The sequence below is a fragment of the Scyliorhinus torazame genome, chromosome 8 (genome assembly GCF_047496885.1).
Source record: "Scyliorhinus torazame isolate Kashiwa2021f chromosome 8, sScyTor2.1, whole genome shotgun sequence".
NCBI lineage: Eukaryota > Metazoa > Chordata > Chondrichthyes > Carcharhiniformes > Scyliorhinidae > Scyliorhinus > Scyliorhinus torazame.
The window spans coordinates 223,937,550-223,964,868 of record NC_092714.1 but is presented as its reverse complement, the minus strand read 5'-3'; the positions used below and the strand labels follow the sequence as shown (position 1 = coordinate 223,964,868).

General features: G+C 52.3%; 1 protein-coding gene across 3 annotated transcripts in view; it reads left to right on the top strand.

Moving 5' to 3' along the window:
- The window catches only part of LOC140428406 (extracellular sulfatase Sulf-2-like), a 598,468-nt gene that overhangs the window by 294,355 nt on the left and 276,794 nt on the right, over window positions 1-27,319 (top strand). For all 3 annotated transcript variants that reach the window (XM_072514825.1, XM_072514822.1, XM_072514823.1), the window contains one exon: window positions 3,673-3,723. The gene's annotated coding sequence lies outside the window, so the exon portion shown is untranslated. The remainder of the gene's footprint in view (window positions 1-3,672; window positions 3,724-27,319) is intronic.

Below are 27,319 nucleotides of genomic sequence, written 5' to 3'. Positions count from 1 at the left end.
ACACTTTGACAGAAAGAAATCGGTGCCCGTGTTTAGCACAATCATTCTGGTGGGGCGGGGCCTCATAAAGTCAGCAAGCCTGGCTACACAGTGAATGGAGCACACCTTTAAAGGGAGCCCCGATCTGCAGTAAAAATATACTCCACCCCCCCCCCCCCTCACATAGCCGTGGAGAACCGCCCCCCCCCCCGTAAGTTTTGGGGTGACCATCCCACCACAGAGATATCAGGGGGGATTCTCTCTCTTCCCCCCCCCCCCCCCGCATTCTCCAGCATGCCCTGGTGTAGTCCCCCACTCCACCACACATAATGGGAAGTCATCCTTCCCCAATGGAGAAGGATTCGCCCTCAGCCCTGCCCCTGACAGTTCTAGGGGACATTGCCAGGTGCCAGGGTCACTGCCCAGCCTCCGCCCTCAACCTAGGGGCCTCTAGGCCCATCCGTACCCCCGGTGTGGTCATCACGACTGCTTTTCAATTTCCAGAGCAGGAAGGTGTTGTGTAAAGCTGTTTAATGATATTTTAAAATATTTAAATTGATGGAAATCAGGTTCACGCCCTTTTTGGGTGCGAACCTGATCATGTAATGGATGGGGGGGGGCACATCTCATTCTGAGATTGCGCTGGCGCAAATCCCGTTATTGCTCTCTCGCGAGAGTTAACAACCATAATAGGATATGCACCTGCCTGCAACGGGCCTGAAAACCACACCCATTGGGCACGATCTTCCCAAAAGGGAACAAAGTTCCCTAGTGAGCGCGTTTAGCCACGTGTTTCCTGGCAGTCACAGTGACAAGAAACACATGGATATTCAATGGAACTTGCATTAAATAAGGGGCCTAAACGGGCCAAGACCACACACAGCCCTGTTTTTAACAACGGGGAGCTCTGCTCACCGGAACACCCCGTTGTAGCGAGAGATTGAGGTGCCATTTTTAAGTGGAGTCCCAATCTCCGAGGCCCAGAAAACAATCCCCCCCAGCACAAACACAACATGGGGGGGCTCCGCCAGCCCCATGCCTCCCCCCACCAACACCCACAGTGGGCAACCCCAGCCCAATCGCCAACCTGGTACCATGGCAGTGCCCCTTCCAGCTGGCACTGCCAGGCTGGCACCCAGGTGGCACTGCCAGAGTGCCATGCTGGCTCTGTCAAGGTACCCAATGGCACCAGCAGTACCAGGACACCACCCTGTCCAAAGTGCATGCAGTTGGGTGCCTCCAATCCGCTTGGAGACCCCCACAAGTGCCAGTCCGTCTGGTTCCCATTTGTGGAGACCAGTACCAAACAACATTCGCCCGACGTTGCCTGGGCAAAGGGTTTGAATCCCAAAGCCTGAGGTACCTTGGAAATCTGCACATTAGAATAGGGCAGCTGTCTCACTCTAATATGCAGATTAGCCAAAAGGTGATCCCACCCATTGTGGATTCAACGCGAGGCATTGTGAGCTGGCTGGATCACGGGAGCAGGGTCTCTTGGCTTTCACAGACCACGTTGCACCACAGTGAGATGCTTTTATGTTGCAATATGTCTGAAAGATCCACCCAGTCTTTTCTCCCCACTCCATGCATCCATCTCAGCATACACATTTCATTCATATCCAGTCATTTGGCGGACAGGGGTTGCAGGCTGGAGATCCACTGAGAGCTTCGCCTTGCTTGTTTTGCAGAAGGCCTGCCAAAATAAGCACCTGCCAGCCACTTTACAGGACACAGCTGGTGGAAGTCCCGCCCACCCACAAGCTGCAAACCAGCTTTATTGAGCGGTAGCACCCCTGGAGGTGGTGATTGCTGCCAGTACTACAAACACCCAAGTCCGAGAGTTATCACTGGATACCAGACCATGGCTGGAGCGAGTTTCAGGGGAGGGGCGTTCAGAGTTTAGCAGCATGGGCAGTGGGTTGGCTCTCAGACTCCCACCCCCGAAATACATGGGGCGGAATTCTCCGCCTTGCGCCACTGGTGGCAAAGTTCCCGGTGAGGCGGAGACTCCAGCGTCGGGAAGAAAACGGATTGGCACCAGGCGCCGCTCCGTTTCCAATGCTCAAGCCCCCTGCTGACGGCAAGATGGAGGTTTGTGCCCGCGCACCGGCGGGAGGATGCAAATGGGTCATTAAGAGCCATTTACATTTTTTTAAAGGAGTTTATTAGTTCCTTAAAAAACATGAGAACATTTATGACTCAACAGACTTTTCTATGACTCTATAGACAGTTACATGGGCAGCGTGGAGGCAGCAAGGTGAAGCAGTGGTTAGCACTGCTGCATCATGGCGCTGAGGACCCAGGTTTGATCCTGGCTCCGAGTCTCTGTCAGTGTGGAGTTTGCACATTCTCCCTGTGTCTGCGTGGGTCTCACCCCCACAACCCAAAGATGTGCAGGGTAGGTAGATTGGCCACGCTAAATTGAAAAAAAAAAAAATTTAGAGTACCCAATTCATTTTTTCCAATTAAGGGGCAATTTAGCATGGCCAGTCCACCTAGCCTGCACATTGTTGGGTTGTGGGGGCAAAACCCACGCAAACATGGGGAGAATGTGCAAATTCCACACGGACAGTGACCCAGAGCCGGGATCGAACCTGGGACTTCAGCGCTGTGAGGCTGCAGGGCTAACCCACTGCGCCACCGCGCTGCCCTGGCCACGCTAAATTGCCCCTTAATTGGAAAAAAATATTGGGCACTTTAAATTTTTTTTAAACGAGCCATTTGCATTCACTTAGCGGGCCGGGCGCCATATTCTCAGGCTCGTGTGATTCTTCGGCCCTCTGGCGGTGGACCTCGTGCTGGGCCGAGGGGCTAATTTCTTAAGGGACTTACCCCTAAAGTCCATCCGAGAGCCACCCTTGCCCCCCACAATGCAATATCTGACCACCCCAGTCAAACCAGATCCCCCAGAGCCCCTAAATAGTAATAATAATCTTTATTGTCACAAGTAGGCTTACATTAACACTGCAATGAAGTTACTGTGAAAAGCCCCTAGTCGCCACACTCCGGCGCCTGTTCGGGTACACTGAGGGAGAATTCACCATGTCTTTCGGGACTTGTGGGAGGAAACGGGAGCACCCCGAGGACACCCACGCAGACATGGGGAAAACATGCAGACTCCGCATAGACAGTGATCCAAGCCAGGAATCGAACCTGGGACCTTGGAGGTGTGAAGCAACTGTGCTGCTGTGCTGCCCAGAGAGACTGCCCAGTGACCCCCTAAATAAGGAAACCTCCAGAGACCCCCTAAATAAGGAGATGCCTCAGAGACAATCTAATTAAGGAGACTCCCCCGAGACCCTCTAAATAAGGAGGCCCAGAGAGACCCCTTAAATAAGGAGACCTCCAGAGACCCCCTAAATTAGAAAACACCTCCCCTCACATACCCCTGCAGTTTTTATAAACATCAACCACTTCAAACAGCTTTAAGTACTGTCAATTTCCAGCTGATCACTTAAAAATGACTCCAGCATTAAGAAATGTGATTGAAAGCACTTCATTTTGTTTGAGTGGGAGATGATGTTTATAAACATAGGGCACTTAGAGTTACTCAACTGTGAAGGAAGATGAAAGGAGTAATGATGACAGCTGTGTGTGTGTGTAGAAGCTGTCAATCACAGCCTAGTAAGAGAGATTAATGAATAGCTTGCAACTCAAGGATTTAAACTCAGCTGTCTGGTTTTCTCTTTTCAGGAATTGACAAGTGGTGCTTTTTCTGTCTGAACCAGCAGGTGTATTGCCCAGGTGAGTGTTACAACAGTATTTTTTTCACTGCCTCTGTCTTGACTGCTTTCTAGCTTCCAGACTGAGGTCTCTTTTCTGGGGGCTTCCTGATAGGGTTTTGTTTCTGGGGGGCTTCCTGACAGGGGTCTCGTTTCTGGAGGGCTTCCTTACAGGGATCTCTTTTCTGGGGAAATCTGTGGGCGGGTGGGTCTCCTTCCTTAGGAGCTCTCTGGGCGGGGGTCTCCTTGTTTGGAGGTCTCCTTATTTGGGGTCTCCTTATTTTATGACTCTCTGGGGGGTGGGGGGGGGGAGTAGTCGGGTAACCCTGTATTTGGGGGAGGGGGGAACCAGAAAATCCAGGGATGGGGTGCTGAATTGCAATGTGGGAGGGTTGGGGGCTGAATTGTGATGCATGGGAGGGGTGGTCAGCCAAGGGACCTCGCTATCAAGCCGCCCACTCAAAATGGCGGCCTACTAGCGGGATTCCTGAGAGAATCCCTCGCCATCCTCGCAATGTGGATTGAGAATCATTCCTGCTGGGAGCACAAATCATGTGCAATTCAGCTCCAGTGGGGAACATAGCCTGCCAAACGGAGAATTTCACCCATGGTCTCTTGATCAGGGACAGGAAGTCTTTGAACAAAGAACCTCTTCTGAGAGCCTGCAAGCAACCCCAACCATGTTTGCTTGTCATGCTGCCTGGGAATTGCATTAAATTCTGCCCATTGTTCCTGTATCTTGATGTTGCCTAAGTTTCCGCGCTGTATAACAAGGCCACTGTTACAACTGTTTTGTGAATTCTTCCTTTCAATCCTGAAGTAAAAGATGATTACAAAGTCATATTCATGCTACATTTAATTAATTTTTGCCTCACGTGGATTTAATTGAATTCATGTTGGTGGCTCTACTATTAATGTTGTCCTATTGAAATTCTGAGAGTTTTTTGCAATGGGAACTGGAACCGTGTATGTACTTTTGGTAGTAAAAACAAAGTTTATGTCTCTACAGTGTCAATTTTATAACCATTGGACCCATTCGAGACCTGCCACATGTTACATTTTGAAAAATAACTTCTAAAACTGCAATCAATAGATCAGACTATCCCCAATGTTACTTTAAATAAATTATTTTTCCCCCTTAAAAAAACAGTGAATGATCTTTGTGCCATATAATTACTATCCACGGGGAACAGGCTAATTAAAGGTGTTAATTACTTTGCAGTGTTTTCCTACTCTGTTTTTGTCTGGTTGTCATAGCACATTTCAAGTTTGCTTGTACACAATACAATTGGGCTTAATGGAATGAATTGTGCTGAATGGTAGAATTTACACATAACCGTCTTGCTATGTTCTGCTATTGATTTAGAATAATGGGGCAAGTTTGCGATATTGAGAAATACTATAAGTATAATTAAAATCCAGCCTTCACCAACAATGCATTTCTCGAGTCACTCATTCTGTGCTAAAGACTCACTAAGGCTTGACTGAAGGCATTCCTTACTGATGTTATTTCAGCTTTCTTTGGATTTCCATTTCCAAAAATGGTTGGTAATTCAAATCCATTTGGACTCTGCACATTCATTTCAGGTTTTGATACAGATAACAGCTGTAGCACAACAATTTTTGAATTCCTTTTTCTTCATGATAGCACTCTCCATTCAGTTATTCATCTTGGTCCTCAGGACCTTTTGAGTATGGTTCAAGGTGTTCCAAGAAAACCGGTTTAAATACCGCTTCAGACATTTTTATTCAATCGATGTGCAGTAAGAATGTCACAGCAATAGTCCTCCCCAAATTAAAGCTAGAAAAACAAAATCAGATCAACAAATATTGACTTTTGGAAATCCCTTTTTGGTGAGGTATATCGCAATAAATAAAGTATATAGAATTGTTGGTGAGGTTGAAAAAGAAAATGCCACAGTAATTAAAGAGGACTTTTATCTGTAGTTGCTGATGAGACAGATAGCGTGATCGAATAGTCTCGTCGTGCCCGACTCGGTGACTCGACAAGGCCATTAAATCTCGCGAGAGACATCGCAATCTGGATCTCGTCCTTGCTGGGCGGGACGTACCTCGTCAAGGCTGAAAAAAACCCAGTTCCGTTTGATAGCAGGGTAGTTTTCTGTCCTGCAGGGGCTGAGAAACACCCTGCTAAATGTGCCCAAAACGGGATTCTGTCTTTTCCCCATTAAATCACGCCCAGAGTCAAACTATACCAGCTTTCACGTTTAATTTTTGATAAATATTATTTATTTATTAGAGGTTCTGTTTCCTCATTTTATTTCCTGCGATATGGCTTTTCACTCATTTGTATAGTTTATTGCCAGTGTTTATTCCGGAAGGTAACTTACAACACTAACATAGCCCTGTAAAGGGTTACCCCTCATATTACTCTAACAATAGCTACTGAGCATGTGTGTGAGGAGCTCTGTCATAATGATGCCACTCGGAGAATGAAGAGTGAGAAGAACCTAACAGAGGAGCTGTAGCTGTGTCCTGATGTTCTGTAAGCTTGTATATAGTTAGTTGTGTAAATAAAAGTACTTTTAAGGAAATATCTTTAAATTAAAATCACATATTTTGGATGGAATAGATCCATTGATAACTGGGTATCTGCAATTCTCGCAGTTCTGAATTCATCATATCTACATTTGGAAAAACGTTCTTCTATTATTGTTGAATTTTCTCATAAGACATGAAGTGCTTACTTCAGTAAGAACAGCAATTGCAGCTTGATTTAAGATTTGGTTAGTAGGCTATAGTCATGAATCACCTACAGAAAGCAAAGAAGTCAGCCAGATAGGTGAGGAAAACCTGGTGCTGAAGCACAACAACATTTGGAAATAGGCAGTGTCAACAAGCTAACATAGTCAATCTCGTCCAATAAGTATTTTCTGGTTTTGATTTCAGATTATCAGCTTTTGTCTTACAACATGAGACTGCTTTGATAATAGTTGCAGTGCTTGTTTAAGACTGGGAAAAGAGTTGTTACTGCTGACCTTGCCACCCTGTGGTTTTGCTGCAGTGCCCTATAGCACTTATGTTTGTTCCTTATACTACATTAGAAATGCTACAATATCCATCTGTACCATTCTTTGATTACTAATGGAAGTGAACAGCAGGTTCCTGTTTCAGTCTCTGGCACAGTTCCAGCATTTGGTTGACTGATGTAGGATCACTTGTGCACACAGAGACACCACAGCTCAACATTCGTATTTTAATAATCTGTGCTCAGACAGGATTTTATATAGATGTGTCTTTTAGAGATTTTACTTTTTTGTAATGTTGATGGAAACCATTAGTGATTTTAACAGCCCCAAATAATCTTTCATTTCAAAACATTAATGATTGGGGGAATAATTTTTGTTATTTAATTTCTGTACTTATGTTTGGAACTTCATTTCAATTTTTATATTTATAATTTGCAAAATACTGCACAATCATAGAATCCCTGCAGTGCAGAAGGAGGCCATTTGGCCCATCGAATCTGCACCGACCCTCCGAAAGAGCACCCTACCTAGGCCCACTCCCCTACCCTATCCCTGGAACCCCACCTAACGTTTGGACACTGAGGGACAATTAAGCATGGCCAATCCACCTAACCCGCACATCTTTGGACTGTGAGAAGAAACCGGAGCACCCGGAGGAAACCCACGCAGACACAGGGATAATGTGCAAAATCTGCACAGGCCCAAATCAAACCTTGGTCGCTGGCGCTGTAAGGCAGCAGTGCTAACCACTGAGCCACCGTGCTGCCTGAGCGGAGAAACGTATTTATTAAAGAATGTAAGATTTGAGTGGCAGCCGTGATTAGTGCTTGGATTCAAACGTGTGAGGGATGCTAACTATAGTGTTACAACAACCCAGTAATTCCTCTGCCCACTGGTATGTTCCTTTATTAATTATTTTTTCTCAAATTTTTTGCATCAGAAGTCAGTAACAAGCGAGAGGAGATCTCCAGAAAGTTGTTACTCTCAACAGTGTTACAAGACAATATGCAAGACACTATATCGGCTGATGGTAAATATGCAGCTGCTGTGTCTAAAAGGGTTGGTGATAACATGGTATCATTTGGAAATCTTAAAGCTTCGTCAAAATTCAATTTTGTAAAAAGTACCATTAGCTCCCAATAATGAAGCCACGAATAAATAGCACTAGCAATAATTGCACTGCTATGTCCATATTACTAGTGCTACGACCGGTCCCCAGGTGAGGTTCCCCAAATTTCTTACCCCACATGAGGAGGGATGAAATGGCTCCCTTTCTTGAACCAACTCCCTCGGATGATCGTAATAGGATTAATTTAAAAAGGATCCTTTCCTTTCGGATATCTATTTCCAGATCCAAAATTTAGGTTTCAAAAAGGAGTTAATTTAAACAGCCTTTTCTGACATAACGTGTGAATTTATTGTCATAATATACATCTATGTATACAATGGAGTGCAGACAGGCAGTAATTGACATACAGGATGACCAGTAAGCACACAGAACAGAGCAGCCAATCACCAGACAGGACACGGCCACTATAAAGCCAGACCCTGCTCTCTTGGGACCCAGCCTCTGAGACAGTCAGAGCTCGTAAGCTAGCCAGTCCCTACACCATGTGGTAGCTAGGTTAGTCTGATCAGGCTAGTGTCAGGTCTCCAGTCAAGTCAGCATAGTGTCAACCCACAGTTAAACATGTATAATAGTTTGGATGTTGAATAAAATCGTGTTGCATTTTATCAAGTGTTGGAGGTCTGTCTCTTGCTACAAGTGCAGTTCACCTCGACCCAGCCTACCCAACACATGGTACCAGCTGAGTGATGCTGAAAATTTGACGGACCTACCTTGAGTGAATCAGCGCTGACCAGCAAACAGCCATCCAGTGACATGGAAAATGTCCGCCCTCCTCCGCAGCTCCGCATCGCCAGCAACCTCGGTGAAAATTGGAGGATCTTCAAACAAAAGTTCCAACTCTATCTCGAAGCCACCGATCTTGAGGCCGCATCGGACGCCAGGAAAATCGCACTATTCCTCTCCACAGTCTGGGACCACGCCATCCACATCTACAACTCCCTTACATTCGCTGAAGGCGAGGACAAGACAAAATTTAAAACAGTCCTACTGAAGTTCGACAGCCACTGCGACATTGAGATAAATGATAGCTTTAAACGGTACGTTTTCCAGCAAAGGCTTCAGGATAAGAATGAACCTTTTCAATCCTATCTGACCTATCTCCGCATCCTCGCGCAGTCATGTAACAATGACTCAACCACTGATTCCATGATCCGGGATCAGATTGTTTTCGGGGCCACTCCGATTCCCTTCGCCAGCAGCTCCTGAAAGTCAAGCAGCTCACCCTCACCATCGTCATCGAAACGTGTGTTCTCCACGAACATGCTAACAATCGGTACTCCCACATCAGGGCGGCAGAAACGGCAAAGCTAACTTCCCACGAGGCGGAACGGGTGCAGGCCATCACACAAATGCAGGGCCTAAGTATCGACGAGAGTGGCCATTCCGCGCGCTGTTCCCGGGCCCCTGCGCATGTGCTTCACGACCGAGGGGACGGCGAGATCGCCGACCAGACTGCGCAGGCCCGTACATCGTTCGACCGCACTGTGCATGCGCGATGGCGCACGGAACGCGCTGACGTTGGCATCATGACATGTGCGAATTGTGGCTCCGCCCATTTAAAGCGGCAATGTCCGGCAAAATCACGACGGTGTCTGCAGTATGGCAAGCTTGGCCACTACGCAGCCCTTTGCAGATCTGCTCCACTGTCCAGCATCCAGTGATCCCAGCCACGGCGCAGAAGCGTCCTTTCTAAACAGCAGGCCATGCCAGACTCTGACCCCGACAGCCCAACAGATCCTGATGCTGCGTGCCTCAAATCTCCATACCGGGTGGGCATCACTATGAAGCATGCGCTGCCTTTCTCTAACACAGCGACGCACCTCCCGATCCTCAGCGTGGATCCCGACAATGAGTGGTGTGCTGTCCTCATAGTCAACAAGGCTCGCATCCGGTTCAAACTGGACACCGGCGCATCGGCGAACTTCATCTCCAAAATCCGATCTCGACACCATCCGCGTCAGACCAAGCATTCTTCCACCGGCCTGCCAGCTCCTTGACTACAATGGCAATGCCATAGCTGCCAGTGGCTCATGCCAACTCGGAGTTTCCAATAAGTCATTCAAAGCGGCACTGTGATTTTAGATCGTGGGGCCTGACAGAGCATCCCTGCTCGGTGCTCGGGCCTGCAAACTCCTGAACTTGGTTCAGCGAGTCCACACCATGTCATCCTCACAGGCGACTGCCTCACCTGATGAGAACTTCCAGGCTGAAATTGATGACATCATCACGCAGTACCACAACGTGTTCGACGGAATGGGCACACTCCCATACCGATACAAAATCCTGCTCAAACCGAATGCCACCCCTGTGATCCAAGCACCACGTCGGGTGCCGGCACCCCTCAAGTACCGCCTCAAGCAGCAGTTACAGGACCTCCAGGACTGGGTCAGCTCCATGGTCTGCATCAAGAAGCCGTCAGGGGTGCTTCGAATCTGCATCGACCCCAAGGATTTAAACCGCGACATCATGAGGGAACATTACCCGATACCAAAACGAGAGGAGTTGATCAGCGAGATGGCTCATGCCAGACTCTTTACGAAGCTGGATGCCTCCAAGGGGTTCTGGCAAATACAGCTGGATGCATCCAGTCGCAAGCTGTGCACATTCAATATCTCGTTCGGTCGCTACTGCTACAACCGGATGCCTTTTGGCATCATCTCTGCCTCAGAGGTATTTCACCGCATCATGGAACAGATGATGGAGGGTATCGAGGGGGTGCGCATGTATGTTGACAATGTCATAATCTGGTCCACAACTCCTCAAGAACACATCGATCGCCTCAAGCAGGTATTCCACAGAATCCATGAGCATTGAATCCAAGTGCTCGTTCGGTCAATCAGAAATCAAATTCCTCGGTGACCACATCTCGCAGCAAGGCGTGCGGCCAGATGCTGACAAGGTCTTGGCGATCAATGCCATGAAGACCCCAGAGGACAAGAAGGCGGTCCTCCGCTTTCTAGGGATGGTCAACTTCCTCGGGAAGTTCATTCCCGACATGGCGGCACACACCACAGCCCTCCGCCACCTCGCCAAAAAGTCAACAGAATTCCAGTGGCTGCCCGCTCATGAGAACAAATGGCGTCAGCTCAGGGCAAAACTCACCACAGCCCCGGTTCTGGCATTCTTCGACCCTACCAAAGAGACAAAAATATCCACTGACCCGAGCCAGGACGGTATTGGGGCGGTGCTCCTCCACCGGGATGGCTCCTCCTCAAGGGGCCCCAGTTGCGTATGCCTCCAGAGCCATGATGCCCACTGAGCAACGGTAAGCTCAGATCGAGAAAGAATGCCTGGGCCTCCTAACGGGAATCGACAAATTTCACGACTATGTGTATGGCCTCCCAAAATTCACGGTTGAGACGGACCACAGGCCACTAGTCCACATAATCCAGAAGGATTTTAATGACATGACACCTCGGTTACAACGAATCCTTCTCAAGCTACGCCGCTATGACTTTGAACTTGGCTACACGCCAGGCAAAGAATTCATTGTTGCAGATGCCCTTTCCAGATCTATCACCACACCGTGTGAACAAACTGACTTTGTCTGCCAAATCGATGCGCAGGTACAATTGTGTGTCTCCAACCTTCCGGCCACTGATGAGAGGGTCATCCAAATTCGTGAGGAAACGGCCAAGGATCGTCTGCTACAGCGTGTGATGCAGCACCTCACGAATGGCTGGCAGAACCCCAGTTTTACAATGTCAAGGATGACCTGACGGTGGTGGACGGCATCCTCATGAAGCTCGATAGGATCGTGATTCCGCAGAGTATGCGAGCTATGGTGCTCAGCCAACACCATGAGGGTCACCTGAGAGTCGAGAAATGTCGATGCAGAGCTCGAGAGGCAGTCTATTGGCCGGGCATCAGCCAGGCCATTGCCAACACGGTCCGCAACTGCCCCATATGTCAAAAATTTCAGCCAGCTCAACCCAAAGAAACTCTGCAGCAACATGAGATAGTGACCTCCCCATGGTCCAAAGTCGGTGTCAACCTTTTCCACACCAAGGGGCGTGACTTTGTCCTCCTGATCGACTACTTCTCCAATTACCCTGAAGTGGTGAAACTGTCCGATATCACGTCGAAGGCGGTGATTAAAGCATGCAAAGAAACGTTTGCCAGGCATGGGATACCGCTCGCGGTGATGAGTGACAGGCTGTTTTTACAGCCAGGAATGGTCTGATTTGGTGGACTTCCGGTGGCGTTCGTGAGCAGAGCGGTCGCAGCAAAAAGGCTCCCGCGGTTCTACAAAGTCGGGGCTTTTTCAGGGGGCCTCCGGATTTAAACAGAATTAAAACATTTTTTTTTAAAGTTTCCCGTGAAATCGGGAGCCCTCGGGAGAGGAGTGACTCTTCCCCCCCCCCCCCCCCCCCCCCCCCCCCCGCAGCAGAGCACAGGGCAGGACAAGCGGTGGCCAGGACCGAAGCAGTGGCCAGGACCGAAGTGGGGGCCGAACCTGCAGGGAGGAAGGAACGGAGGAGTGACCGACACCCCTCCCCCCCCCTCCCCAGCAGGAGAGCGCAGGTTGGGACGAGCGGCGGCCCGGACCGAGCATGGTTAAGCAGCGGGGAACAAAGCTGGGACCGACCGACCACCACTAGGCAGGAACAAAGAGGGACTCTGGACCAGAAGCCACTCTCCCTCTCTCTCGACCTGGGTGAGTGAGGGAAAAGGAAGGAAAAAAGAACTTTTGCAAAAACAAAACTCTGAAAAAAAACTTTTAAACTTTTAAAACTTTTAAAAAAAATAATAATATTTTTGCACTTTTCTTGTTCTCGCCCAAAACAAGTTCACCTGAGAAGAATTTTATAAAAGAGGAAAAATAAAGTGGTAAAGGAGAGAAGGGAGGGGAGAAGAAAAAGGGACGGGGGGGGGGGGGAGAAAATAAATAAATAAGAGGGGGGGGAGGAAAAAAAAGGGGAAAAAATGCCAGAAGGGAGCCAAAGCAGAGGGAGAAGGGGCACCAAAGGCAGATGGGGCAATGGGCAAGCCAGTTCAGACGAGCGAATCAGCGAGCAAAGCGGCAGAATGGATGTATCACCACATCAAAAAGAGCTGGGCAGACAGGTGCAGTCTCCCCGAGGGCCAGGGGGAGCTGGAACTGGAACATCAGGTAAACAAGGCAGAGGCTAGGGCAGACATAGAGGCCGCAGTGCAGGCAGCAATTCCAGGGCCCTGGCGGAGGTGCAGCAGGCCCTGGGCAGAGCAGAGGAGAAATTGGACGCCCAAGGGAAGAAACTGGAAGCCCAAGAGGCGACCATCAAGGAGCTGGAGAAAGCAGCGACTGACGTGAGCGACCGGATCACGGCCCTGGAGAGGGAGGTGGCGAGACTGGGCACAACACAGGGGAGCCTGAAGGGCAGAGTAGACGACCAGGAACACAGCTCAAGGATGCAAATTGTCAGGAGAGTGGGCTTACCAGAGGGGATCGAGGGTAGAAGCCCCATGGCATACATGGCCGAAATGCTGGGCAACTTAGTGGGGAAGAAAACCTTTCCCAGCCCACCATAAATGGACAGAGCACACCGGTCACTGCGCCCGAAGCCCAAGGCAGGGGACCACCCGAGAGCAGTTACAGCTAAACTGCACCGGTACCAAGACAGGGAAACAATCCTGCGCTGAGCCAGGAAAAACTGAACCTGCAAATGGAAAGGACACTTCATTAGAATTTACGAGGACATTGGGGCAGACCCAGCCAGGAGACCGGCCAAGTTTAATAGAGCGAAAGCAGCTCTTCACAAGAGTGACGTGCGTTTTGGTATGCTGTACCCAGCGAAACTCTGGGTCACATGCCAAGAAAGAGAATACTTCTTTACAGCCCCTGCCGAAGCAAACAAGTTTGTCGAAGAACACGGGCAGGAAAACCACCAGCGAAGGTAGAAATTAGGGGCCCCTGGCAAGGGGCAACAGCACGCCGATGGGGGGGAGGGGAGGGGTGAGGCAATGCCAGGCACCCCCGCCCCCGCCACGGCGAGCGCACCCTGAACAAAGAACAAACCACTGCCCGAGGGACCGCTTCAGGTGGGAGGCCAGGCCCCAGCACAAGGGAACGAGAGTAGCGGAGAAGGGAGAGCAAGCAAGAGGAGTGCAGGGTAGGATAGGGGAAGAGCGGGCAGAAAACCGCAGAGGCCGGGCAAGGGAGAAGCGAGAAAGTAACCCCCGAGAGGGGGGCCACCACACCAGCAGGAAAGCTAGCACCAGGGGCATGCAACAAAGCAGGGCCGCAGCGAGCCCCCAACAGGGGGGAAGGCACCAGGCTGGAGGTGGGGGGACCACTCAACAGAGACGGGAGAGCAAACTGGGACAGGAACAGGGGAAAGAGGGACAAAGGAGGGGTACAAGGGAGAGGGGGGAAAGGGGAGAGACCGGGAGGGGGGGGGAAGACACAGGGAGGGAGAGACTGGGGAGGGGGCGACACAGGGAAGGAGGGACAAACAAGGCTAGAAAAGGAATAGGGCTACAAAGTGCCACAACCAAGGGCTTGAAACAAGGAATCGCTGCAAGCACCCACCCAGTACGGTCTCTGGGCGAAGGGAGACCCCAGAGGGCAGGGGACTACCCGCATGGCGGACGCACAGTGGGCAGCCATGTCGGGTGCCCCCGGGACAGAGCGAAACCCTGGAGCGCAGGGACCCGACCGTATGGAGAGAGCAGTGACAGTGGCCATCCTGGACGGCCCCCTAACAAAGGGAAACCCCAGGGGGGCAGGGGCGCGTCCACCAGGTAAGTATGGTTAATCCCACAGGGGCAAGGGGGCAGAAGCCCCCACCAGGATAGTCACCTGGAACGTAAGGGGACTCAACGGCCCAGTGAAAAGATCCAGAGTCCTCACCCACCTAAGAAATATGGGGGCCGACATAGTCTTCCTCCAAGAGACACAGTACGAAGTCTTACAACACCAGGTTAAAGTCCAACAGGTTTGTTTCGATGTCACTAGCTTTCGGAGCGCTGCTCCTTCCTCAGGTGAATGAAGAGGTCTGTTCCAGAAACACATATATAGACAAGAGACACACCTGAGAGAGCAGGACCGACTGCGGGTAAGAAAGGGCTGGGTGGGACAAACCTACCATTCCTGCTATGGAACAAGGGCCAGGGGGGTGGCGATATTGATCGGCAAGAGGACGATGTTTAGGCCGACAAAGACGGTTACGGACCCAGGGGGACGGTATGTCATGGTCAGCGGGGCCCTGGATGGGGCACCGGTAGTACTAGTTAACGTGTACGCACCCAACTGGGACGACACGAGCTTCATCAAGAAGACTATGGCAGAAATCCCTGACATAGCGACGCATGGACTAATCATGGGGGGAGACTTCAACTGTGTACGGACCCAAAGACAGACCGATCAAACCCCAAAACGGGGAAAACCTCAAGCATGGCAAGGGAACTCAGTCACTTTATGGAGCAGATGGGAGCGGCGGACCCCTGGAGGTTCGCCCACCCGGGGGAGAAGGAATTCTCCTTCTTCTCCCCAGTACACAACGTATTCACCAGAATTGACTTCTTTGTGGGAGGGAAAACGGTGCTTCCGGGGATAGACAAGGTGGAACACTCCGCAATTGTGATATCAGACCACGCTCCACATTACATGGACGTGAGGCTGGAGACGGGCAGGGCCCAACGCCCCACATGGAGGTTGGACGTCGCCCTGCTAGTGGACAAGGCCTTCAACGAAAGGTTATCACGGGCCATTGCAGAGTACACAGAGAACAACCAGAATGGGGAGGTCTCACCCTCCACCTTCTGGGAAGCACTAAAGGCCGTACTAAGAGGGGAAATCATCGCTTTCAAAGCACGAAGAGATAGGGAGGAAAGGGTGGCTAGGCAGCAGCTGGTCGACTCCATACTGGAGGTAGATTGTAAATACTCCGAGGCCCCGACCGTAGAGCTCCTGGCGGAGAGGAAAGAGCTACAAAGGAACTTTGACCTGCTCTCCACCAGAAAAGCAGTGCACCAACTCCGCCAGGCACGTGGGACCCTATACGAACACGGAGACAAAGCCAGCTGCCTGTTGGCACACCAGCTGAGAAAGCAGGCAGCCACCAGAGAAATTGCACAAATCAGGGATACGGGAGGCACGCTAGAAACAAAACCAGAAAAGATCAACAAAACCTTCAAGGCCTTCTACCAAGGGCTGTACACCTCAGAGCCCCCAATGGGGGAGTCCGGGATGAAACGGTTCCTTGATGGATTGGACATTCCAGTCGTGGGGGAGGGCAAAAAACGGGGCTTGGAAGCACCACTAGCACTGGGAGAGATCATGGACAGCATTAGCTCCATGCAGGCGGGGAAGGCGCCGGGACCCGACGGGTTCCCGGCGGACTTCTGCAAAAAATTTGCGACAGCACTGGCCCCACATCTCCCTGCGGGAGATGTTCACAGACTCGCTAGTGAGGGGCACATTGCCGCCCACGCTAGCACAGGCCTCAATCTCGCTGATACCTAAGAAAGACGAAGACCCAACGGAATGTGGGTCATACAGACCCATCTCACTGCTGAATGCAGACGCCAAAATACTGGCTAAAATCCTAGCCAAAAGGTTAGAAGACTGTGGTGGTCGCAGAGGACCAGACGGGCTTTGTCAAAGGTAGACAGCTTACCTCGAACATCAGGCGCCTGCTGAACGTGATAATGACCCCCTCCGGGGAGAGAACACCAGAGGTGATCGTCTCCCTAGATGCAGAAAAGGCCTTCGACAGAGTCAAATCGAAATACCTCATAGCGATACTGGAGCGGTTCGGGCTTGGAATAGGGTTCACCTCCTGGGTAAAGCACCTATACAACGCTCCCATGGCGAGCATACGGACCAACAATACCAACTCCTGATACTTTCAGCTGCACAGGGGCACCAGACGAGGATGCCCACTGTCCCTGCTGCTGATCGCTCTAGCAATCGAACCACTAGCAATCGCGCTCAGAGCAGCAAAATGCTGGAGGGGGATCCGAAGGGGCGGCAGACAGCAGAGTCTCACTCTATGCAGATGACCTGCTCCTCTACATTTCAGATCCACAGAGCAGCATGGATGGAATCATCGCGCTCCTGAAAGAGTTTGGCGCCTTCTCGGGCTACAAACTCAACATGAGCAAAAGCGAGATCTTCCCGGTACACCCACAAGTAGGTGGGGCAGCCCTAACGGGACTGCCATTTAAACAAGCCCGGTTCAAATTCCACTACCTGGGGATCAAAATAGCCCATGACTGGAAAGGGATCCACAAATGGACCCGCACCAGTCTGACAGAGGAAGTAAAAAAGGACCTGCAAAGATGGAACACACTCCCGGTCTACATCCCCAAGGCCTTTTTCAAAGCACTAGACAAACTAATCATGGTGTTCGTATGGTGGGGGGGGGGGAAGAATGCTAGGATCCCAAAGAAGGTCTTACAAAAAACAAAATCAAGGGGGGGGGCTTTGGGCGGCGACGGCCGAGCGAATAAGGGGATGTATCAAGGAGCCAGAAGCCAAATTGGTGCGCGGGGAAGAGGCCTCCTGCATGGGGTCCTCCCTCCGGGCCCTCGCCACAGTAGCGCTCCCATCCCCACCCAAAAAACACCCCAGCAGCCCGGTGGTAATAGCCACCCTCCAGTCCTGGAACCAACTACGGCAACAATTTGGCCTGACCAGAATGTCGGGTAAAGCTCAATCTGCAACAACCATAGGTTCACGCCAGCGCTGACTGACGCCACCTTCAAAAGCTGGGGACAGGACAGAAGGACACTGACAGTCAGGGACCTATACACGGATGGCAGGATCGCAACACTGGGCGAACTGACAGAGAAACTCCAGCTAGCCAGGGTGTGGTAGTATGTATTGGGGGTCATGTGGGACTGGAAGCCCTAATGTCATTGGCTGACAGATCCCGGGTCCTGGTTGGCCGTTGACCTCATACTCCGCCCTGAAGGCGAAGTATAAGAAGCCGGTGCCTTCCCCCGCAGGCCAGTTTACTATCGGGCTGCTGGGGAACAGACACGCTTAATAAAGCCTCATCGACTTCACTCTGTTTGTCTCACGGAGTCTTTGTGCGCCACAATTTATTAAGCGTGCCTAAAAAGGACTATGGAGCTCAGGATCATTCCAGAATGCCTGAGGATCAGCCCCCACGCAGTGAATGCAGCAGCAGCCTTCAAACACTGGCAGACTTGCTTTGAGGCCTACATCACATCGACCACAGGCCGAGTCTCAGATGAACAAAAACTGCAGGTCCTGCACTCGAGGGTGAGCACGGAGATTTTCACCCTCATTGAAGACACCCGCGATTTCCAGACGGCGTTCGCAGCACTGAGAAGTCTCTACGTTCGCCCAGTTAACCAAATCTACGCTCGCTACCAGCTCGCGACGAGACGGCAAGCTCCCGGAGAATCGATGGACGAGTTCTACGCCGCGCTGCTGATTTTGGGACGAGCCTGCAGCTGCCCGTCGGTGAATGCAAACGAACATACGGACATGTTAATGCGCGATGCTTTTGTTGCAGGTATACAATCCTCCCAAATCCGCCAAAGACTTCTAGAAAAAGAGTCACTAGGACTCTCAGAGGCACGGGCCCTGGCAGCCTCGCTGGACGTAGCCGCGCGTAATACCCGCGCCTACGGCCCCGACCGCGCGGCAGGCCATTGGGCCCCGTACGTACCCGCCGCGGCAAACCCCCTACCCCCCCCCCCGGACACCCCACAGGCTTGCGCAGTCCAAACGCCGAGTCGCACCGGGGGCGCCCGCTGTTATTTCTGCGGCCAGGCGAAGCACCCCCGACAACGCTGTCCGGCCCGCGCAGCCATCTGCAAAAGCTGCGGGAAAAAGGGCCACTATGCGGTGGTGTGCCGGTCCCGCGTGGTCGCCGCCGTCCCGGGAGAACAGGGAGCCCTACAGGCAGTCTATGCCTCCCAACCCCCCCAGCACGCCATGTGCGACCCCCAGGCGCCGCCATTTTGGGTCCCGACCACCGCGGCCCCGGGAGAACTGGGAGCCCTGCACGCCGCCTACGCTCCCCAACCCCCCTCCCCGCAGCCCATGTACGACCCGCCGCCGGCGCTCCCGATTTGGGTGCCAGCCAACACTCTCCACGGAGAGGAAGGGGTTTTCCGTATCCCGAACGCCACCCTCACCCCCGTCCCGCGCCCCACGCCTGACCCGCCGGCGCCACCTACCTTGACCCCGACCACCGCTGTCCCCGGCGAGGGAGCTCCGCGCGGTGCCAGCGCTCGCGGCCCCACGACTGACCCGCCGGAGCCGCCGACCTGGGCCCTCTCCCGCGCCCCACGCCTGACCCGCCGGAGCCGCCGACCTGGGCCCTCGCCCCCGTCCCGCGCCCCACGCCTGACCCGCCGGAGCCGCCGACCTGGGCCCTCGCCCCCGTCCCGTGCCCCACGCCTGACCCGCCGGAGCCGCCGACCTGGGCCCTCGCCCCCGTCCCGCGCCCCACGCCTGACCCGCCGGAGCCGCCGACCTGGGCCCTCGCCCCCGTCCCGCGCCCCACGCCTGACCCGCCGACCTGGGCCCTCGCCCCCGTCCCGCGCCCCACGCCTGACCCGCCAACGCCGCCGACCTGGTCCCTCACCCCCGTCCCGCGCCCCACGCCTGACCCGCCGGCAATACAACTCACCTGGACCCCGACCTCCGTCCCCGGCGAGGGACCTCCTCACTGTCCCAGCGCTCGCACTGACCTGCCGGTCCCCAGCGAGGGAGCTCCGCGCGGTCCTAGCGCCCGCGGCCCTGGAGCTCGCACCAAAGGAACTCCGCGCGGTCCTAGCGCCCGCGGCCCGGGAACTCCGCGCGGTCCTAGCGCCCCCCAGACCCCCCAGCACTCAATGTGCGACCCGCAGACGCCGCCATTTTGGGTCCCGACCACCACGAGGGGAGGAGGGGACCCGCCATCTTGGACCGCCCCCGACCTGTACGACGCATGGGGGCGGCCATTTTGTCCACCCCCGGCGCCATCTTGTGACCCCTCATCTACGGGCGAGGTATGGGGGCGGCCATTTTATCCATCCCCGACGTCCTCTTGGACGGCAACAACGGACCCCACCCCACTACTACAACCACGGCTCGCTTCGGTTACGCTCGATCAGGCTCGGCCCCGGACTCTCCAGACGACGACGACAACAGTCCTAATTAACGGCCACGAGACGCCATGCCTAGTCGACTCCGGGAGCACGGAAAGTTTTATACATCCCGACACGGTAAGACGCTGTTCCTTAACTACCTACCCCAGCGCACAAAAGATTTGCCTAGCCGCAGGATCCCACTCCGTACAGATCCAGGGATTCTGCATAGTTACCCTAACGGTACAGGGGAGGGAATTCAAAAACTACAAACTTAACGTCCTTCCCCAACTCTGTGCCCCCACCTTGCTGGGCTTAGATTTTCAATGTAACCTACAGAGCCTTACGTTTAAATTCGGCGGCCCCATACCCCCACTCACTATCTGCGGCCTCGCCACCCTCAAGGTGCAACCCCCGTCCTTGTTTGCGAACCTCACCCCGGATTGCAAACCCGTCGCCACTAGGAGCAGACGGTACAGCGCCCAGGACCGGACCTTCATTCGCTCCGAAGTCCAGCGGCTACTAAAGGAGGGCATAATCCAGGCCAGCAATAGTCCCTGGAGAGCGCAGGTGGTAGTAGTGAAGACAGGGGAGAAACAAAGGATGGTCATTGACTATAGCCAGACCATCAACAGGTACACACAACTAGACGCGTACCCTCTCCCCCGAATATCCGACATGGTCAATCGGATTGCCCAGTATAAAGTCTTCTCCACCGTGGACCTCAAGTCCGCCTACCATCAGCCCCCCATCCGCCCAAGTGACCGCAAGTACACAGCCTTCGAGGCAGACGGGCGATTATACCACTTCCTAAGGGTCCCTTTTGGTGTCACAAACGGCGTCTCGGTCTTCCAACGGGAAATGGACCGAATGGTTGATCAACATGGGTTACGGGCCACGTTCCCGTACCTCGACAATGTAACCATCTGCGGCCACGATCAGCAGGACCACGACGCCAACCTCCAAAAATTCCTCCAGACTGCCAAAGCCTTGAACCTCACGTACAATGAGGACAAGTGCGTTTTTAGCACCGATCGGCTAGCCATTCTGGGCTACATAGTGCGCAATGGGATAATAGGCCCCGACCCCGAACGTATGCGCGCACTCATGGAATTTCCCCTCCCGCACTGCCCAAAAGCCCTGAAACGCTGCCTGGGGTTCTTTTCATACTACGCCCAGTGGGTCCCCCAGTACGCAGACAAGGCCCGCCCCCTAATACAGACCACGGCTTTCCCGCTGTCGACAGAGGCTTGCCAGGCTTTCAGCCGCATCAAAGCGGACATCGCAAAGGCCACGATGCGCGCCATCGACGAGTCCCTCCCCTTCCAGGTCGAGAGCGACGCCTCTGACGTAGCTCTCGCGGCTATCCTTAACCAAGCGGGCAGACCCGTGGCCTTTTTCTCCCGAACCCTCCACGCCTCAGAAATCCGCCACTCCTCAGTGGAAAAGGAAGCCCAAGCCATAGTGGAGGCTGTGCGACATTGGAGGCATTACCTGGCCGGCAGGAGATTCACTCTCCTCACTGACCAACGGTCGGTTGCCTTCATGTTCGATAATGCACAGCGGGGCAAGATCAAGAACGACAAGATCTTGCGGTGGAGGATCGAACTCTCCACCTTCAACTATGAGATCTTGTACCGGCCCGGAAAGCTGAACGAGCCGTCTGATGCCCTATCCCGCGGGACATGTGCCAACGCACAAATTGACCGCCTCCAAGCCCTCCACGAGGACCTCTGCCACCCGGGGGTCACTCGGTTTTACCACTTCATCAAGTCCCGCAATCTCCCCTACTCCTTAGAGGAGGTCCGTACAGTCACAAGAGACTGCCACATCTGCGCAGAATGCAAACCGCATTTTTTCAGGCCAGATGGAGCGCACCTGATTAAGGCTTCCCGTCCCTTTGAACGCCTCAGTCTCGATTTCAAAGGGCCCCTCCCCTCCACCGACCGCAACGCGTATTTCCTTAATGTAGTGGACGAATACTCCCGCTTCCCTTTTGCCATTCCCTGCTCCGACATGACCGCGGCCACAGTCATTAAAGCCCTGAACAGCATATTCACACTGTTCGGTTACCCCGCATACGTCCACAGCGACAGGGGGTCCTCTTTCATGAGTGACGAGCTGCGCCAGTTCCTGCTCAGCAAGGGTATAGCTTCAAGCAGGACGACCAGCTACAACCCCCGGGGGAACGGGCAAGTAGAAAGGGAGAACGGCACGGTCTGGAAGGCCGTCCTACTGGCTCTACGGTCCAGGGATCTCCCAGTTTCACGGTGGCAGGAGGTCCTCCCGGACGCTCTCCATTCCATCCGGTCGTTATTATGTACGAGCACTAATCAAACGCCTCACGAGCGTCTCCTTGTCTTCCCTAGGAGGTCCTCCTCTGGAACGTCGCTGCCGACCTGGCTGGCGGCCCCAGGACCCATCCTGCTCCGAAAGCACGTGCGGGCACATAAGGCGGACCCGTTGGTCGAAAGGGTTCACCTCCTCCACGCAAACCCCCAGTACGCCTACGTGGAGTACCCCGACGGCCGACAGGACACGGTCTCCCTGCGGGATCTGGCGCCCGCCGGCACCACGCACACACCCCCGGCACCATCAACCCAACCGCCCCCCTTCCTGCCACCGCCGCACCCCGCGACCGCCCCCTTCCCAGGAGGATCAGCCCCCCTCCCCTTTGCACCGACAGCTAAAACCGTGCGGTTCCCGGAGGCGACAACGCTGGTACAAGCACTACCACCACCGCCGGGGCCGAGGCGATCGACACGGACGACCAGACCGCCCGACCGACTCGTGGCGTCGATGTAAAACAAAGATGGACTGTCCAATGAACATTTTGTTTTCACATATCCTCTATAAATAGTTGTAACAGGACGATACTGTCCAATACGGTCCTACCATGTAACTGTTCTCTCCTCCCAGGACCAGTACTGTAAACCCTTACCACCATACGAAGCATCACCCCGCCGGGTTCATTTTTGACAAGGGGTGAATGTGGTAGTATGTATTGGGGGTCATGTGGGACTGGAAGCCCTAATGTCATTGGCTGACAGATCCCGGGTCCTGGTTGGCCGTTGACCTCATACTCCGCCCTGAAGGCGAAGTATAAGAAGCCGGTGCCTTCCCCCGCATGCCAGTTTACTATCGGGCTGCTGGGGAACAGACACGCTTAATAAAGCCTCATCGACTTCACTCTGTTTGTCTCACGGAGTCTTTGTGCGCCACACAGGGGGAACGATCTAAGGTACCTGCAACTAAAAAACTTCCTACGAAATGAGACAGTGACATACCCACAACCACCATGACAGACACTACTGGAAGAGTTACTGGACGCAAGTATACTAGATAAAGGAAACTGTAGTGACATGTATGACCGACTGGTAGAAGGTGCCGACACCGTACGGGACGCAACAAGAATGAAATGGGAGGAGGACCTGGGAATCGAAATAGGGTGAAGCACTGCATAGGGTCAACTCTACCTCCACGTGCGCAAGGCTCAGCCTGACGCAACTAAAAGTGGCACACACAGCCCACTTAACAAGAACCTGAATGAGTAGATTCTTCCCGGAGGTGGGGGACAAATGTGAACGGTGCCAAGGAGGCCCAGCCAACCACGCTCACATGTTCTGGTCTTGCCCCAGACTTGCGGGGCACTGGACAGCCTTCTTCGAGGCAACGTCCAAGGTGGTGGGGGTGAGGGTGGAGCAATGCCCAAAAGTGGTGGTTTTCGGGGTTTCAGACCAGCCAGATCTATTTCTGGGGAGGAGGTCGGACGCCCTTGACTTTGCCTCCCTGAGCGCCCGCTGTACAATCCTGTTCTGCTGGCGGTCAGCAGCACCACCCAAAGCTGCAGACTCGCTGTCCGACCTCTCGGAATCTCTCCAAATAGAAAAAATCAAATTCGCCATCCGAGGGTCAGACAACGGCTTCCACAGAACGTGGGAGCCATTCACCCAATTGTTCCGGGACCTGTTTGTGGCCAACAAACAAGCAGAAGAATAGCCAGGTAGCCAAGAAACAGGGGAGAGTAGCCAAAGCATGAGAGGGAGAGATAGACCGGGAGAGGGGGGGTACAGCTAAATCTAAGAGGAAAGAAAGGCGAGCCACAGGGGGAGGTGGGGGGGCAGGAGTGGGGAGAGGGGGGGGGGGGGTAGAGGGAAGAGACAGGGAACAATAGAGGATAGCCAGGGAGGGGGAGGGGGGAGGCAGGGAAACGTTAACAAACTTAACGTCCATAGGAACAGAGAAAATGGGGAAGACCGCAGAAGCGGAAGTGTGCAGAAGCAGAACGAGACTACAATTGCAGCGAACTCCATCTGGGAGAAGCAAGGGATGACAGCACCGCGAACAGATGCCTACTTATGTGTGTAAATAATTTTGCCAAGTGTACAGAGCTGCTGCTGTTGAGCGGGGGCATAATACCGTCCGATGGCTTCTCAGGGAAAATTAAAACGTCAGCAGCAGCAGCGACCCATAGGGGAGTGGGGGTGAGTGCTCCGTTGGGAGGGTGTGGGAAGACTGAGGCGCGTGGGGTCACGTCTAGTCAATTGCTATTGTATATTCTCTTTTTGCACTGTGTTAATGTTCACTCTATTCTGCTGAGTTAGGATTATTACTATGATGAAAAACTTTGCAAAACTTTAATTTAAAAAAATATTTAAAAAGGAATGGTCTGATTTTGCCCGCCTATACAACTTTCGTCACGTAACCCCCACTACCCGCAGTCAAACGGGAAGGCCGAAAAAGGATATATCGTCAAGAGATTACTATGCAAGGCTGCAGATTCAGGCTCCGACTTCAACCTGGCGCAGCTGGAATACAGAGCATCCCCGCTGTCCACTGGGTTGTCTCCCGCGCAGATGCTCATGAACCGCACTCTGCAAACCACGGTTCCAGCCATCCATGTTCCAGACTTTGACCACCTCACGGTCATACAAAAGATGCAGCAATCTCGGGCCCAACAGAAATCAGCATACGACGCTCATGCCACGGATCTCCCCGAGCTGGTCCCAACTGATCGTGTTCGTGTGCAGTTGCCTGACGGCGGCTGGTCCGCCACAGCTGTGGTGGTCAAGCAAGTGGCCCCGAGATCGTTCCTCGTCCGCGTGGCTGATGGCTCCTTCCTACGACGCAACAGACGGGCACTGCGCAGAGTTCCACGCCCGCCACCTAACCATGATGTCCCGCCTCACACAATGCTTCCTCCGGACGTGCCCTACCACGAGGCCACCAATCTACCAGTAATCCTGCCGACCTCTGCGACCACCGCATTGGTGGCGGTCCCGCCTATCCAAGTGCCGGCGGCCCCTGATCCACACTTGAGGCGGTCAACCAGAATTCGTCGCCCGCCACAGAGACTAAACTTATAGACTGAACTTTTGCACAAATGTGTTACCTTATCGTTTTGACCTCTGTAAATATCATTGTTACCATTTCATCTGCCCTATATCTGCACTAGCGACACCTTTGTGTGTACATAAGATCATTTTAGCACATTCTGTATATAGTCACGCACACATACACATCCACACGCACATGCACCTTAATATTTATTGTCTCAACACACACAATATAGAAAAAAAAAGGGGGGGAGATGTCATAATATACATCTATGTATACAATGGAGTGCAGACAGGCAGTGATTGACACACAGGATGACCAGTAAGCACACAGAACAGAGCAGCCAATCACCAGACAGGGCACGACCACTATAAAGCCAGAGGGCACCAGTTTTCCCGCTCTCTCGGGACCCAGCCTCTGAGACAGTCAGAGCTCGTAAGCTAGCCAGTGCCTACACCATGTGGTAGCTAGGTTAGCCTGGTCAGACTAGTGTCAGGTCTCCAGTCAAGTCAGCATAGTGTCAACCCACAGTTGAACATGTATAATAGTTTAGATGTTGAATAACAAGTGTTGGAGGTCTGTCTCTCGCTACAGTGCATCAAGTGCAGTTCACCTCGACCCAGCCTACCCAACACATCATTGATTAGCCACTAATTGCGAGGAAAATGTTAAAACACATGCAGATGCATTCAAAAAGAATGGAAATGAGGATTGAGTCCAAAAGTAAGTTTTTAAAAAATAATGTGAATCAGTCTTTGACTGGTGTGTGAGGAGTGGATGGTGGAACATTGCGGCCATTGTAATTCATGATTCCAGGCTTCAGCAGGTGAATAGTCAGTTTTGAGATTCTTGTGTTCTGCAGTTTGGCTGAGAAGCTGCGCTCTTTCCTTTACAGCTGTGGCTTTGCTGATTAGGGTTGCTTCAACAATCGGGGACAAAGAGAGAGTTACCTGCAAAGGTTGCAGGAATCAGCTGCTGTCTTTCCACTTGTGTCACACGCTGACATATCCAGCCCTAATCGACACTAAGCAAGTTTCGCAGCTTTCATATCAGCCTTTGTATAATCCTGGAAGACTAAAATGCACAAACATAGCTCACAGGATATCATTCCTGCTGAGATGATAATCATTTCCGATTAACGCCACAAGAGATGGCAGTTACTTTCTGCATGGCTTTTGTGCTTTTGATGTATCCTTGTTTGGAGAAGGGGGTGATTACATTCTCACTCTCTTCGTGTCACCCACCAGCAATTCAGCTAGTGACTGAATTTAATCCTTAACTATCTTTGCCTTCTATGTCCATTTCTAAAACTACAGATCTTAATTAAAAGTTCTGTATGTCTGTACGTAATTTAGAGGTTTTCCTCCATCAGCATGACACTAGTCACAAATAGGTTTACACATTTTTAAAATTTTATTGCTGAATATAGATTGGGTTAATTATAATATGTAAATCAACACTGATTTATGGATTAATTGAGTCCGATATCTGGGAGGGAGATGTGAGCTATGATTTGAGGATGAGTCCTGATTGACGCGGAGCTTTCTGGTGATAGTGGAGCTCGATCCCAGAGCAGAAATGATCTTGATCACAGGCATTATAGTGACAGTAATGAACATACTGCATACACCAGCGAAGTGACTGTTTCTTGATTGGATGGCTTTAAGCAGGTTGCTTTGTACTTCCAAAATGTTGAACAGATCCTTTGTTAATATGACACATTTAAAAATATAGATTTTTGCTCACTGAGGGCATTGTGCAATATCCTTTGTGTTGTGATTACAATAGAAAATAACTTGAGATCAACATAGTCTATGAAGTTGCTCGAGTTCACGAGGTCACTTTCATACGTTGGTGTCAGTACGCAACTGCATTGAGTCTGTACTCAGACACAAGGAGTTATTTTAACCATGTCTGCCTGTCAGAAACTGAGCAGACAGTGAGTTCAAATCCATTTGAGGGATTTGCCAACACATTCCCTCTTTTTTTCTCTTGTAATCTTTAATTTGATCCTCATCTGAAATTAGTGGAGCCATGCAATTTCAGCTCCAATAACTTAATGTGGGCCCAACCTGCCATTTCAGTGGGGGGCCGGAGCTGAAATAGTCATGACCTTCCCAGCATGTCAA